Here is a 13076-nt window from a genome sequence, read left to right as displayed (position 1 = left end):
AATAATGGGCCTAACGATGAAAAGAAATGTATTATATTAGTCCCACCTACTCCTTGGCAAGTCATTTCCTTTTCTAAATCTCAATTCCCTCATTTGGAAAATGACTGTATTTTACTGAAAAATCTCTATTAATATTACTATTAGTATTCCTATATTCTATATGTTCCTTATGTTCTATAGTTAATATTTTATGTCCTATAGTAACATAGTTTTAACTGGCAATATTATCAAGTCATTTCAGCTCTAACATTCTCTATCCCATGGTAATTTCTAGCTCCAACCTTTTATGTTCTTAGGTCTCCTCCAACTCTAACATTCTATTATATATATACTAATGCATATACAGAGGAATTTAAAGATTTCTATACTATCAGCTGCTTCAAGTTCTTTGATACTTTCTTTGTATTCTCAGTATTTACCACAGTGCCTTGCATATGGTACCATTTAGAAAATGCTTATTGACTTGGCTTGACTTGAAAGGCAATGTAATGCAGTAGAAAGAGTGCTGACACTAATATAATGTTAGAAGGGCTGAGAGTTTACCCAGTAATTCTAGGAATCTATTTGGAATTATGTGAAAAGAATTTTTAGTTTGTTACCTTTTTTGACTCAGAAATCTCACTTCTTTATTTTAGAGGCTTTTTCTTTGAATTGGAAGCTCTGGGTTTGGCTATAATATTGCCAGAAATGTTCTTTGGGAGTTTTCTTTCAGATAATGACCAGTAAATTATATTTTTCACTTGTCATTCTGTTTTTTTTAATATCTGGACAGTTTTCTTTAATAATTTCTTGAAATATGTCTTTTCCTGATCTGAGTTCTGTAAGTTCCTGATCTTGGTTTGGATCTAGGAAATATATTTGTAAGCTTGCCCCTCATAGACATGCCAGTAGACTATGCTCAACTTAGTCACTGATCAGGCAGGCAGAAAGTTGTAGTTTCAGAATAGTAGAGCTGAAAAGACTTATATGAACTGATGCTGAATGACGTGAGCAGAATCAGGAGAACATTGTGTACACAGTAACTGTAAGATTATGTGATGATAAACTATGATAGACTTAGTTCTTCTCAGCAATGAAGTGATCCAAGACAATTCCAATAAACTTGTATGGAAAATAACATCTGCCTCCAAAGGGAGAACTATGGTGACTGAATGTGGATCAAAGCATATTATTTTTACCTTTGGTTTTGTTTTGTTTACTTTTTCTTTCTTGCGGCTTTTTTTTCTCCTTTTGTTCTGATTTTCCTTTCACAATATGACTAATTTGGAAATATGCTTAAAATGATTGTACATGCTTCACATATCACATTGCTTGTTATCTTGGGGAGGAAAAAGATGAGGGAGGGAGGGAGGGAGAAAAAAATGAAACTCAAAATATTACAAAAATTAATGTTGAAAACTATCTTTACATGTAATTAGAAAAATAAAATACCATTGAGAAAAAAATCCGGAATAATAGAGCTGTGTATTCTTCTCAGATTCCTACTATGGTTATTCAGACTGAGAGGAGATTGGACCTAGGACTGTAAGCACTCTCAGGAAGTGAAATGGTCAAACCTACTGTGCCTAGAGGCAAAGGATCCATAGGCCTGACAGGGACAGATTTTACCTCTCCAGGAGTTATCTCAGTAGTCCCAGATGCATACAACTCTATTTTTACCTTTTATTACATGGTTTTGTTTTTTAGAATCACATCATACTCAGTTCTGCCACAATCTTTCTTTCAACATTGTCTTTGATACTTATATATGGCTTTCTCCTTTACCTGCTCATTTAAATATATATATATATTTGCTTCAGATTGTTGATGTAATCACCTCCAGTACTAGAATGAGAAGGGTAGTGCCTTTGGTTTCAGATCTACTTTCACTTCTTCCCTTTGGCCTGAAACCCTAAATCAAGAACTCCTGCATTTCTTTCCTCTCCTCCTATATTCACTAGCTGGGTGCCAGTTCCTTTTGTCCTAAATCCACATTTCATATGGTCCTGGTATTCCTTATCAACAGAGGTTCCCTCAATCTTCCTTGATTCAGACTCTCAACTCCTCATGTTGTTCAGAAGGTGAAAGTTCCTGACTAGGGTCAAGGTTACATCTCAATCCAGCTAGCCCCAGGGCTTGCTTGCTGTTCAGTGGAACTAGTAGAAGTTTGCACTTTATAATTTCCTTATCAGTTAAATGAAGGTATTGAACTAGCTGAATTTAGAATTCTAAAATGCCTTTTAGCTCAAAATCTATGTTCTCATGGTTCTATGTTATCTATACCATACCCTCTTTAACAAAACGACAAGTAATGTGACCTTGGGGATAGAGCAACGCACTTGGAGTCAGAAAGATCAAGACTCAACCTTCTCTTCACATTCACCAGTTTTGGGACTGTAGGTACATTGATCATAGCTTATTAAAAATTTCATTTTCATCATCTGTAAAGTTGGGTAATAATTGTTGTAATAAGTACTTCATGCAGTTATTGTAAGACCTCTATAAGATAAGTGAAGAACTTTGCAAACTTTTAAGCATTATAAAAGTCTCACATATTAATGTAGACTGTGGCCATACTTGGTGAAGAATAAGTAGGGCTTTATTGGCAATGAGCTAAATACCTGCATAGGTGTCCTCTGATTCTTCCCGGGAGTTACTGACATTTTTGAACTATTCTTCATGTTCCCTCAGGATCCTCTCATGTTGGGGACCTTCTCCAGGGACTCTCTGCTCTCCTCCAACCCCTCTTATCCTTCTTGACAATTCCTTCAGCAGTGAAGGCTGGAATCTCTGGGAAATAGAAATAGATTTTCCCACTCTCAGTTTGACTTCACTCATGTGTAGCCCCTGTTGCTATTTACTATTACCATTTTTTCTCTCCCATATCCCCCTCCTTCCTATCCTCAGTAAATTTGTCCCAAAGGTCAGGATTCATAGTTATGACTTTATCATGCATAGATTTTATCATGTTAGCTCCCAGCTCAAAATCTTTCAGAGGCTTTCTATTGTCACCAAGTAAACCCTAATCTTGGCATTCAAGGTCCCCCATAGTCGACTTTCATTTCTACCTTACCAGTTAGTACTCTTTTTCATATGTTCTTTGTTTTAGCCAAATTGCACTACTGGCCATCCTCTCTGCATATCCTATAATGTTCTATATTTCAGTTGTCTCTATCTAGAATTTTCTCTCTCATAGTTTTCAAATCTTCTCTGATGTTTAGGGCCCAGATCAAATGCCATTTCCTTCATACTGACCCCCTTATCAAACCCAGTAAAAATGATTTTTTTATAATATTGTACTAGCTAATAGTGCCAGGAATTTCGGTGAACATAATTCTCAATTTTTCAGTCTTCTTAGCTATGGCTTTCAAGGAGTTGGGGGCTGTACATCCGTAGAAAAACAAGGCTTCATTTCCATAAGGGTTTTTCCCCCTGAACCAGGAAATAGAAGTTCTATTTCTACCATAAACACAGACTGCCCCAACAGAACAGGCAAGCCAGACTAGCTAAATCAGTTAAAGTACTCTGAGGGAGTGGCTAGTAAGCCACTAGACAGATCAAACTGCCTCAGGTATCATCTCCCTTCAGCTAGGTGACATAGTAGATAGAGGAGCTTTTTTTTTTTAATAGTAGGACCAGACTGGAAGCAAAGTCAATGATCTAGGGCTGCTGCTCTTCTGGGAGGCATAACCTAGCTAGTACTCTAGGGCTTACTTGCCCAGCAGTGGCAGTTAGCTAGTGGTTGAAGTTGGTGGTGGGGATATTGTACTCTTCCTCCATAAGAGTTGCTCCCCTAGATAATGGCTGCAAGGGCTAAGCTAGAAGCACCTGTAGTAGTCTGAAGGATATTCTATTAACACTTTTGCATTCAGGATTTTGAGTTGTCTTTGCTAAAGTAACAACTATACACACGCACACATACATACATATATACACACACACACATACATGTGTATGCATAGTGCCTACCATATGCCAATTTTTATGCAAAATACTTTACAAGTATTATCTTATTTGAGCCTCACAACAGCCCCATGAGGTAGGTACTATTATTATCCCCATTTTAGAGATGAGGCAAATAGAGCCCAAAGTGACTTGTCCAGGAGCACAAAGTTAGAAAATACTTGAGGGTGAATTGGAACTCAGGTCTTCCTGATTTCTAGGATTCTATCCCCTATATCATCTAAATAAGAGAAATAGTGCTTGAGATGGTTTGATATGGTTGGCATATGTGGTCTCTTATCATTCCCTCAGAATAACTTACTGATTTAGTTAAGTTGGCCTGCCTGGGGGAAGTCAAGTACAAGAGGGGTCAGAGAAAGAAAGTACAGAAAGAATGAGAAAAGCTACTTGCAGAGACTGAGGACAAATCTGACAGGAGGATCTCTGATGGAAACCTGGGGGACTCTGTCTTAGATGGAAGTTCTTTCGAAGAGACTTAGGTGTACTCTTTTTAGGATACTCAAAAATTGGGATTTATGGAGCTATCCTACTATTGGGAAATATTTAAACAAATTGTGGCATATGAGAGTAAAGGAATGCTGTTATGTCAGAAGAAAAGATGAAAAGGAAATTTTCAGAGGAAACTAGGGAAAATATTATAAATTGATGCATAGCAAAGTAAACAGAACTAGAAGAATGATTTATACAGCGAGAATAGAATTAAAAAGCAAAACAATTTTAAGACTTTAGAACTCGAAATAACACAATGAAAAACCATGAGTCCAAAGGTATAAAGATGAAATAGTTCATTCACCTCCTGAACAATAAATGATGAACCCAAAATGAGCTGAAATCCAGCCTCAGACACTTATTAGTGGGGCAAGTCTGAGCAGATCACTTAACCTTTGTCTTCCTCAGTTTCCTCAAATGTATAATGGATATCATAAAAATATTTAACTCACAGGGTTATAATGAGAATAACATCTGTATAGCACTTAGCATAGTGACTGGTACACAATAGGTGGTTTAAAAAGTTACCCTAAAATTCAGAAAGACATTTTCAGCCATGGCTAACATGGAAATTTATTTCACTAGTCTATGTAACTATTTTAATTAATTAATTTAATGCTTAAAAGTTTGCAAAGTTCTTCACTTATAGAGATCTTATAAATTAAATTTTAATTTAATTTAAAAATTATTTAATTTTTAATTTAATATCATGTGAGTCTGTTACTTGAGCTGGTCAGAACTCTTTAGCATTTGTAAAGAATTGATGCTTGTGGGAATCAGGAGGGAACTCATATATGAAATGAAGAGTGCATTGAAATTATAAGATTTTAGGGCATAAAAAACCTTAATGATCATTTGATGTAACTCATTTTCCAGATGAGGAAACTGAAATCTTAGACAACTTAAGTGACTTAATCAAGATCACATATATAAGGAAAAGAGCTGGGATATTGAAGCCAGGTTTTTTCACTTCAGAAAGTGCTCTTTCCAATAAAACATGGCAGAGAGCTAGCTTTTACAATGTTCTCTAGCATAGTCAAGTTGCCTTGTTGTGTGAGGTAACAGAGTAGCAGGATTTAATACAACTGAGCTCCCCAAGATCTGGAAAACTGACTATACCAAGTCTTGGGAAATCTAAGGAAAAAAATCATAGTGAGTCATATATTCAGCCCAGGCAGTAATAGGCAGGCAGATGGAGAGGTCTCTGGACTTCGGAGATGAGATCCAGCTAGAAAGTGTGCAACATAAAACATTCAAATATGAAGGAAATGAAAGAGGACTGAGACTGTACAACAGAAAAAGAATTTCTAGGCCCAAACAGGATATGCTGATATTGTGCTGGATATAGGAAGTGGTACCCACTGGCAATTCTTTTGTTTCCTACTCAGCTATAAGTCACAGATCCAGGACAGACTGAGGAGGCAGATAATGCCTAAGGTAAACATTCAAGGATGAGAAATGATTGGGGATCTTTGGCTGCGAACCAAACAAAGATCAGGTTCAGAAATTATATGCTAACTTCCACAGTAGTGGGAGTGGAGAGCAGACCCCAGAGAGCCCTGAGAGCCGCCCCACCACCGCCGCCAGCCTAGTCACCGTAACACCCCAGCTTATGCCATTGCTGCCACAGCAGACCCAGTCACCATGACCGCAACAATGAGCAACGAGGTTGCGATCCAGCAGCCACCACCCCTCTTCCTCCCCCAGCCATCCCCACCCTCAGCACCGCTGATACAAAGCCTGGTTAGCTCAGTCAGTAGAACATGAGACTCTTAATCTCAGGGCATGGATTCCTGTCCCACATTGGGCACCAAAATGGAATGTCTGGGCTAGCTCTCTGAAGGATCTCTGGACGGGTCTTGGTTTTTAAGTGGAGAAGTGATGAAGGCAGGAGAGCCACTGTGAGGCTGGTCACAATTGGAGCCCCGAACCTTCTCTGTTTCTGTGTCTGAGACTCTTCTGTGTCTGAGGCTAAGTAAGTGCCGCTCAGCATCTTTACCATCATCCAGTTTAGTCATCATACAAGAAGAAAGAATATGAAATTCCAGCAATAATAAGAAATGAACAAAAGATTTGGAACAGAAGGGCTTGCTTTTTGACATTGACCAGATAACTAGAACTCTCTGCATTATCTATGCAGCATGGAGTTTTTATTAATTTACCTAAAGAAGTCTCTTTTGGGGAATGATAAACATGTTTTTTAAAAAGCCTAGTTTTCTCGTTATATGAATGAGGTGCAAGAGCAAGAACATTCCACACTGACACAGTGGAATTAGATGGAGGAGGAGGGCTGGTAGTTTCAGAATCCTAATCACATTGGAAATGGGTTAAAGAGAGAATAATATGTATATTTCTAGAAAGATGTAAAAATCTTCTAAGTTTATTAAGAAATAAGAGGGGGAATAAGGGGAGAGATATAGAAGGATTTATAGATTAATGGGAATGGGATAAAGACAGAGAAAAGGTAAGAGGAAAGGGTTAGGAGAAATGATAAGGGCAGGATCCTTAGAAGGGAAGCAGTTAAGTAATAACAAGGTAGTGGGTAGAAGTAAAGTAGAGGAGTCAGCAGGAATAGCAAACTTGATACACAGAAATATAATAATAGTTATCAGGAATAGAATCAGGAATAGAAAAAAAGTAAGGATACTAATCATTGATCTCAGACAAAGTTAATATTAAAATAGATTCAATCAAGAGAGAAAAATATGTCTATATGTAAGTCATATTAATTAATATTATTTTAGACTATTTAAAACAACTAGATAGTATAAGGTTGGAATATTGCTATGGTAGAGGAAATGACGAGTTGGTTAAGATTTAGAAAAATATGGAAAAATTTGAACCTAAGAAAAATTGACTTTATCTGCCTTTAGGGAGCATAGAACAACTTTCATATATGTGTCTGTGTGTGTGTGTCTATATATGATTATAGAATTTACGTATATATGTATGTATGTGTATATGCATAAGCATATATAAGTATATATGTTGTATATTTGTGTGTATTATCTGTATATATCATATATGCTTAACTGTAAGCTGCTGAAGAAGGGGAGAGGAAAGGGAAAAAATAAGAAAAGTAAAAAGTACACATCAGAGAACAAAAGAAAACCTATAAGGAAGCAAAAAAGAGATAATTCTGAATACACTGTGTAGTACTTCTTATATGCACTTTCTTGAAATGGAAATTTGTTTCATGTTTTGAATTCTATGTACATGACAATATTTTATTTTATTTTTTCTATTTTTTCTTTTTCCTTTTTATTTTTATTTTTTTCTTTTTTCCATTTTTTATTTGTTTTAAATAGCAAAAGAATGAATTTAAGAAGGTATTCTTGAAGTTGGAGAGGATAAGAGTAGATAACATTTGATTTTTCTGCCTTACTTATGCCCTTAAACAAGGCCCTTTCTGGCCATCCATTTCAATATATGTAAAATATGAAGATTAAACTAGCTAATCTCTAGGATTCATTATAGTTCTGCTGTTCTATGACTAAGTCTAATTATGAAAACAATTAGGTATATTTATTATACCAAAATTGAACTCTGGTTTCCCTATCCTGATGTTGCTTTCAGCCAGGATTTTCAAATATTAAAAGACTAAGTCAGAAGATTATCAGGTCTGGCAGGCTCTTCCTAGCTGGATAGACTTGCATAAAAGCATTGTTAGCTTACATATCCAGTTGTCAGGTAACAAGAACTTAAAACAAGTAGCGAACATCAAGAGCTAAAAAAAATTTCAACAAACTAAAATACAAGCTAATTCTAGTAATATGGAATTTAGTTATAACTGATGTCAAGTCTTGATTCACAAAATCAGCTGCACAAATGCAAGATAAGAAAGATATGGCTGTAACCATGCCTTTGTCAAGCTGAATGCAAAAGAATTGGGATGAGGGACACTGAAAATTCAATGCAAGCTAATGGAAATATAACCTTCTTCCCCCAAAACCTAAGATTGCATTAATTAAAAGTGTCCAGAATAAGGAAGGCAATGATTTCATTATATTCTACACCTAGACTATATGTGAAATATTATGTAAAAATCTTGACAAATTCAAATGTGATCAGAGGAGGATGATCAGAGTATTTATACATCATGCCACATAAAGACCAGGAGAAAAAAAGAGAATGAGCATGTGCAAGGCACTATACTAAGTAATTTTTACAGATAGTATCTCACTTGATTCTTGCAAAATCTATACCAGGTAGGTGCTGTTACAACTACATTCTGTAGTTGAATAAACTGAGGCAGATGGTAAGTGACTTGACCAGTGTCATACAGCTAGTAAATATGTAAAGTCTGATTTGAACTCAAGGTCTTCCTGATTTCAGGTCTAATGTCTAGCTAGCCTAGCTAGATCAATTGAAGGAATAATGGATGTTTAGATTAGGAAAAAATGGTAAAAAAAAAATACCATGATATTCTTTAATTACTTGAAGGGCTATAATGTGGAAAGAGTGGTTAGATATATTCCTTCTGGCCTCACAGGACAAAACTAGGAGTGATGGGTGACATTTGCATTAAAGTATCTTTCAATTTCACATAAAGAAATAAGTCCTAGCAATTAGAAATGTCCAAATAGTTAAAAAAAAAAAAATTCTTACAAGATAGAGAGTTCAACTTTACTTCAAATAGAGACAAAATGTTTCCTGGTAGACAATTTCCATGAGTATAAGCTAAACTAGATGACCTCTGAGGTCCTTTTTCATTCCAAGATTCTTTAAGTGCAAGCCAGCAATGAGCATAGTCTGTCTCTCAAGAACCAGTCTGGCTAAGAAATCAAAGGACATGAAGCTTGCATCAGAAAAGAGAGTGCAACCATGATGATTTAATGAAAGATCCTTATGTTGAAAACTCTTATCTACCATACAAAAGCATGGAGCCAGGTCTCTGTCCACAATGTGCTATAACTGTAAGTTTCATTTTAACTAAAGAAAAAAGATACATAAAAGTAAGAGAAGGGAATAAGCATTTATTAAATATCTACCATGTGCCAGAAACTGTGCTAAATGCTTTAAAATTATTGTCTCACACAACTCTGGAAGCAAGTATAGTTCTTATCTCTACTTTACAGCTGAAAAAAACTGACTTTTCTCAGAGCCACACAGCTAGTAAATAGCTTAGGATTTTGAACTCAGGTTTTTCTAAGCTCAGCACTCTATCCACTGTGCCACCTAGCTAGCTACATATACACAGGAAAGTAAAAATGAAGAAGTGGAATTCTAAAAGCACTAAGCTGTGCAGTATGGATGACTAGACAACATATAAGAAGTTATTAATCATGAAGTATATAACATAAATCCAAAAAGAGTCAGAACCATTTTGCTCACAAATAATTCACTTTTATCCAGAAAAATTTTAAATGCATGGAATGAGAATCCATAAGGAGATGCAGTGAGTTGAGACCTAGAGAAACCCAGAATCCCCACAAACACTTTACAATAAAGGTCTCATACAAGTATTTATAGGTATTTTTAATTGCCCACATTATCATTTTTATAATGCAATAATATTCTCACATTTGTATACCATAACCTGTTCCTCCCCTTAGTTTTTTATTCTTTTCTTCTACCAAAAGAGCTGCTAGAATATGGTTATACTCTTTTTGAGTCTCTTTAAAAAAAAAAAAAAACTCTTTGGGGTATATGCCTATTAGTAGTGTGCTTAGATCAAAGCAGAAATACAATTTCATATTTTGGGGGCCATAGTTTCAAGTTTTTTGCAGAATGGCTATACCTATTCATAATTCTACCAGCATTAATGTGTTTGTTTTCTCTTAAGTTTTCAGACCTTATCATTTCATTTTTTATTTTTGGAGGAATGGGGAAGGAGGTTAGTCACCTTTAGATCTAATGTATATGAAATGGAATCTCAGAGTTGCTTTAACTTATATATTTTTTAAAAAATTAGTAGTGATTTGAAGTACTTTTTTTATATGGTTAGTGGTGGCTTGGAATTCTCCTTGGAAAACTGCCTATACATATCATTTGACACTTTGGGATATTATTTATTTGAATCATTTTCTTGTATAATTTAGATATGAAATTTTTTAACAAATAAATTTGCTTCTAAGATATTTCCCAGTTAACTATTTCCTTTTTAATTTTAATTGCATTGACTATATTTGTGCAAAAATATTTAATTTTATATACTTCAAGTGATCTATTTTATCTGCTTTGTCATTCATTTTAACTCTTTTATATCTGTAGATCTGAAAGGTACTTCTATCCTTGTTCCTTTCATTTGTTTATATGACCTTTTAATACTTGTCATGTATATAATTGGAGGAGGGTTGTATATGAAATAAGATATTAGTCTTATTTCCACTAGAATGCTTTACATTTTCTCTAGTTCTTTTGTAACATAGTGAAATCTTATCCCAATGATTAACATCTTTGAGTTTATTGAAAATTATGCTATCATGTTTCTTTTCTTCTATATGTTTTGTTATCATTAAATAAGCCATCTTATCATCTGCAAAAAAAATAATAGTTTTGTATGTCATTTTTACATGCTTATTCCCTCAACTTTTTTGTAGCAATGATATAGCTAGCTTTCTGGAACTATCTTTAACAATAATGTTGATAGTAGATATCCTTACTTTACCCTTGATCTTATTGGAAAGGTTTTTAATAGTTTCTACTTATTCCTATGCTTTCTAGTGTTTCTACATAAATGCATACTGTATTTAATCAAAAAAAGTTAAGTATCCATTAATGTAATCATGTTTTAAAAATCTTTTTGCTATTAATATAGTACATTATATTTTCAGTTTTCTTCTTATTGTAACAACTCTACATTCCTCATACAAATTAAACAAAATCATAGAATATAATATTTTAAGATATATCACTATATATATCATATATATTTATCATTAATATTTCATTTAATATGTTTAATATGTTTTTAATGGCCATTAAGGTATACAGTTTTCATCCTCTGCTTTGTCTCTTGCTGGTTTAGGTATAAAGACAATATCTGCATCAAAGAAATAATTTAGAAATTCTCTTTGTTTTTACAAACAGCATTGATGTGTAATATTGGAGTTAATTTTTTTTACATGTTTCATGTTTCATAGAATGCACTTTCAAATCCACTTATCATAGAGATTCATTTATGTTTTTTTTCATTTCTATTACTAAGATTGAAATATTAAATTTCTGTTCTCCTAATCTGGATTTTTATATTTTTGTTCATTTGTTGGAATTTTATATTTCTTAATTTTTCCTACTTTTAAAAATCATTCTAGCCATTTATCTGCATTATAAGACTTTTTTAAAGAACAAACTTCTTAATTATTTATCATTATTTTAGATTGTGTCTTAACTGTTAATTTCTTCTTTAATTTTCAGAACTTCTTTTTTAGTGTTTAGTTATGTTTCTTATTTCTTTTTCTATTTTTTTGGTTGTATACCTAGCTCATTATTATTTTTCCTTTCTGTTAATACATTTAGAGATATAAATTTTCTCCTTATGACTTCACTGTCTGCATTCTAAAATTTTATGTTTTCCTTTTATCATTATTTAATTTGGTGAAATATTCTACTGTTTCTATCATTTTCTCTTTGGCCCACTGATTATTTAGAATTAAATTTAAATTTAGACTCGAACTAATTTTAATCTTGTCTACAAAGGCCTCTGCCATACTTTTAAAGACAAGGTCTGAGCTGCAACTGTTGCTTTCTTTAGGTATTGAGTGTTATATCAAAATCTCAAAAACAAACTGAAGTTTTCAGCACTCCCAAAGGGATCTAATCTGGGACAAAGTCTGATTGCCGTCCCCGGTCTCAAGTCTCCATGTTCCTGACCTGGGTTTGAGTCTGTGCAAGAATAAACTATTGCTAGACTCTTCCCCTAACAGCCAAATAGAAATGTCTATTGATTCAAAGTGGCAGAATGATAAGCTTTTTTTGGTCTGGGTTTCCTCCGTCATTATTCCACTCTAGCTCTGGCTAGATGCTCAAGTCAGATCTTACTCTATGATTAGGGCCTAAGTCACAACACTAATGCTGCTGGTACCTGAATTTTTTCTTTCCTTGGCATACTATCCAGGAACTCTCTACCTGGAAAGACAACATAGGACATTACTTATATTTTACCTTAGATCTATGATCCAGGATTGGTGAATAAAGCAGCAGTCAGCTGGCACCTTTCCACATTATAGTGTCCTGTATGAGTCTGGGATCTCCTTATGTGCTGATGTGCTGATACCCAGCTTCTCCTTGGGTATTGGAGTGTTCCATATGCTATATGTCCTCCCCTCCAATGGCTTCAGACTTCTGTCTGTCTCCCTAAGGCATCCTAAGGAAGACAAAGGACTCATTATGACATTTTTTGAGTTTTTCAATAAAGATTGAATCTCATGTATTTTATTAATTTGTTTGAAGTAATTATGGATGGAAGTTCCTTCTATTCTATTCTGCCATCTTGACTCTTATCCCTCAAAGTATATTTTTCATAAACAAAATATTGTTGGGATATGCATTCTAATACATATTTTTGTTCTCTTACATTTTATGGGTGAGTTTATCTTATTCAAGATTTTCACTGTTAGCTGTGTGTTTCTATCCATCCTGTTTTATTTTGCTTTTCTCTCTTTTTGCTTCTACTCTCCTTCTTTAGTAAGAAGAAGGAGGTG

At 34.4% G+C, this 13076-nt stretch overlaps 1 long non-coding RNA gene across 1 annotated transcript; it reads right to left on the bottom strand.

Moving 5' to 3' along the window:
- Positions 1-625: 625 nt before the first annotated feature.
- LOC127550510 (uncharacterized) lies at positions 626-12735 on the bottom strand. Its single transcript, XR_007950876.1, has 3 exons — positions 12538-12735; positions 2601-2769; positions 626-1318 (listed from the first exon to the last, which is right to left on the bottom strand). It is a non-coding gene; the product is annotated as an uncharacterized LOC127550510 (long non-coding RNA).
- Positions 12736-13076: the final 341 nt, after the last annotated feature.

Source organism: Antechinus flavipes, chromosome 2, assembly GCF_016432865.1.
Source record: "Antechinus flavipes isolate AdamAnt ecotype Samford, QLD, Australia chromosome 2, AdamAnt_v2, whole genome shotgun sequence".
Lineage (NCBI taxonomy): Eukaryota > Metazoa > Chordata > Mammalia > Dasyuromorphia > Dasyuridae > Antechinus > Antechinus flavipes.
This window is presented reverse-complemented; position numbering and strand designations above follow the sequence as displayed.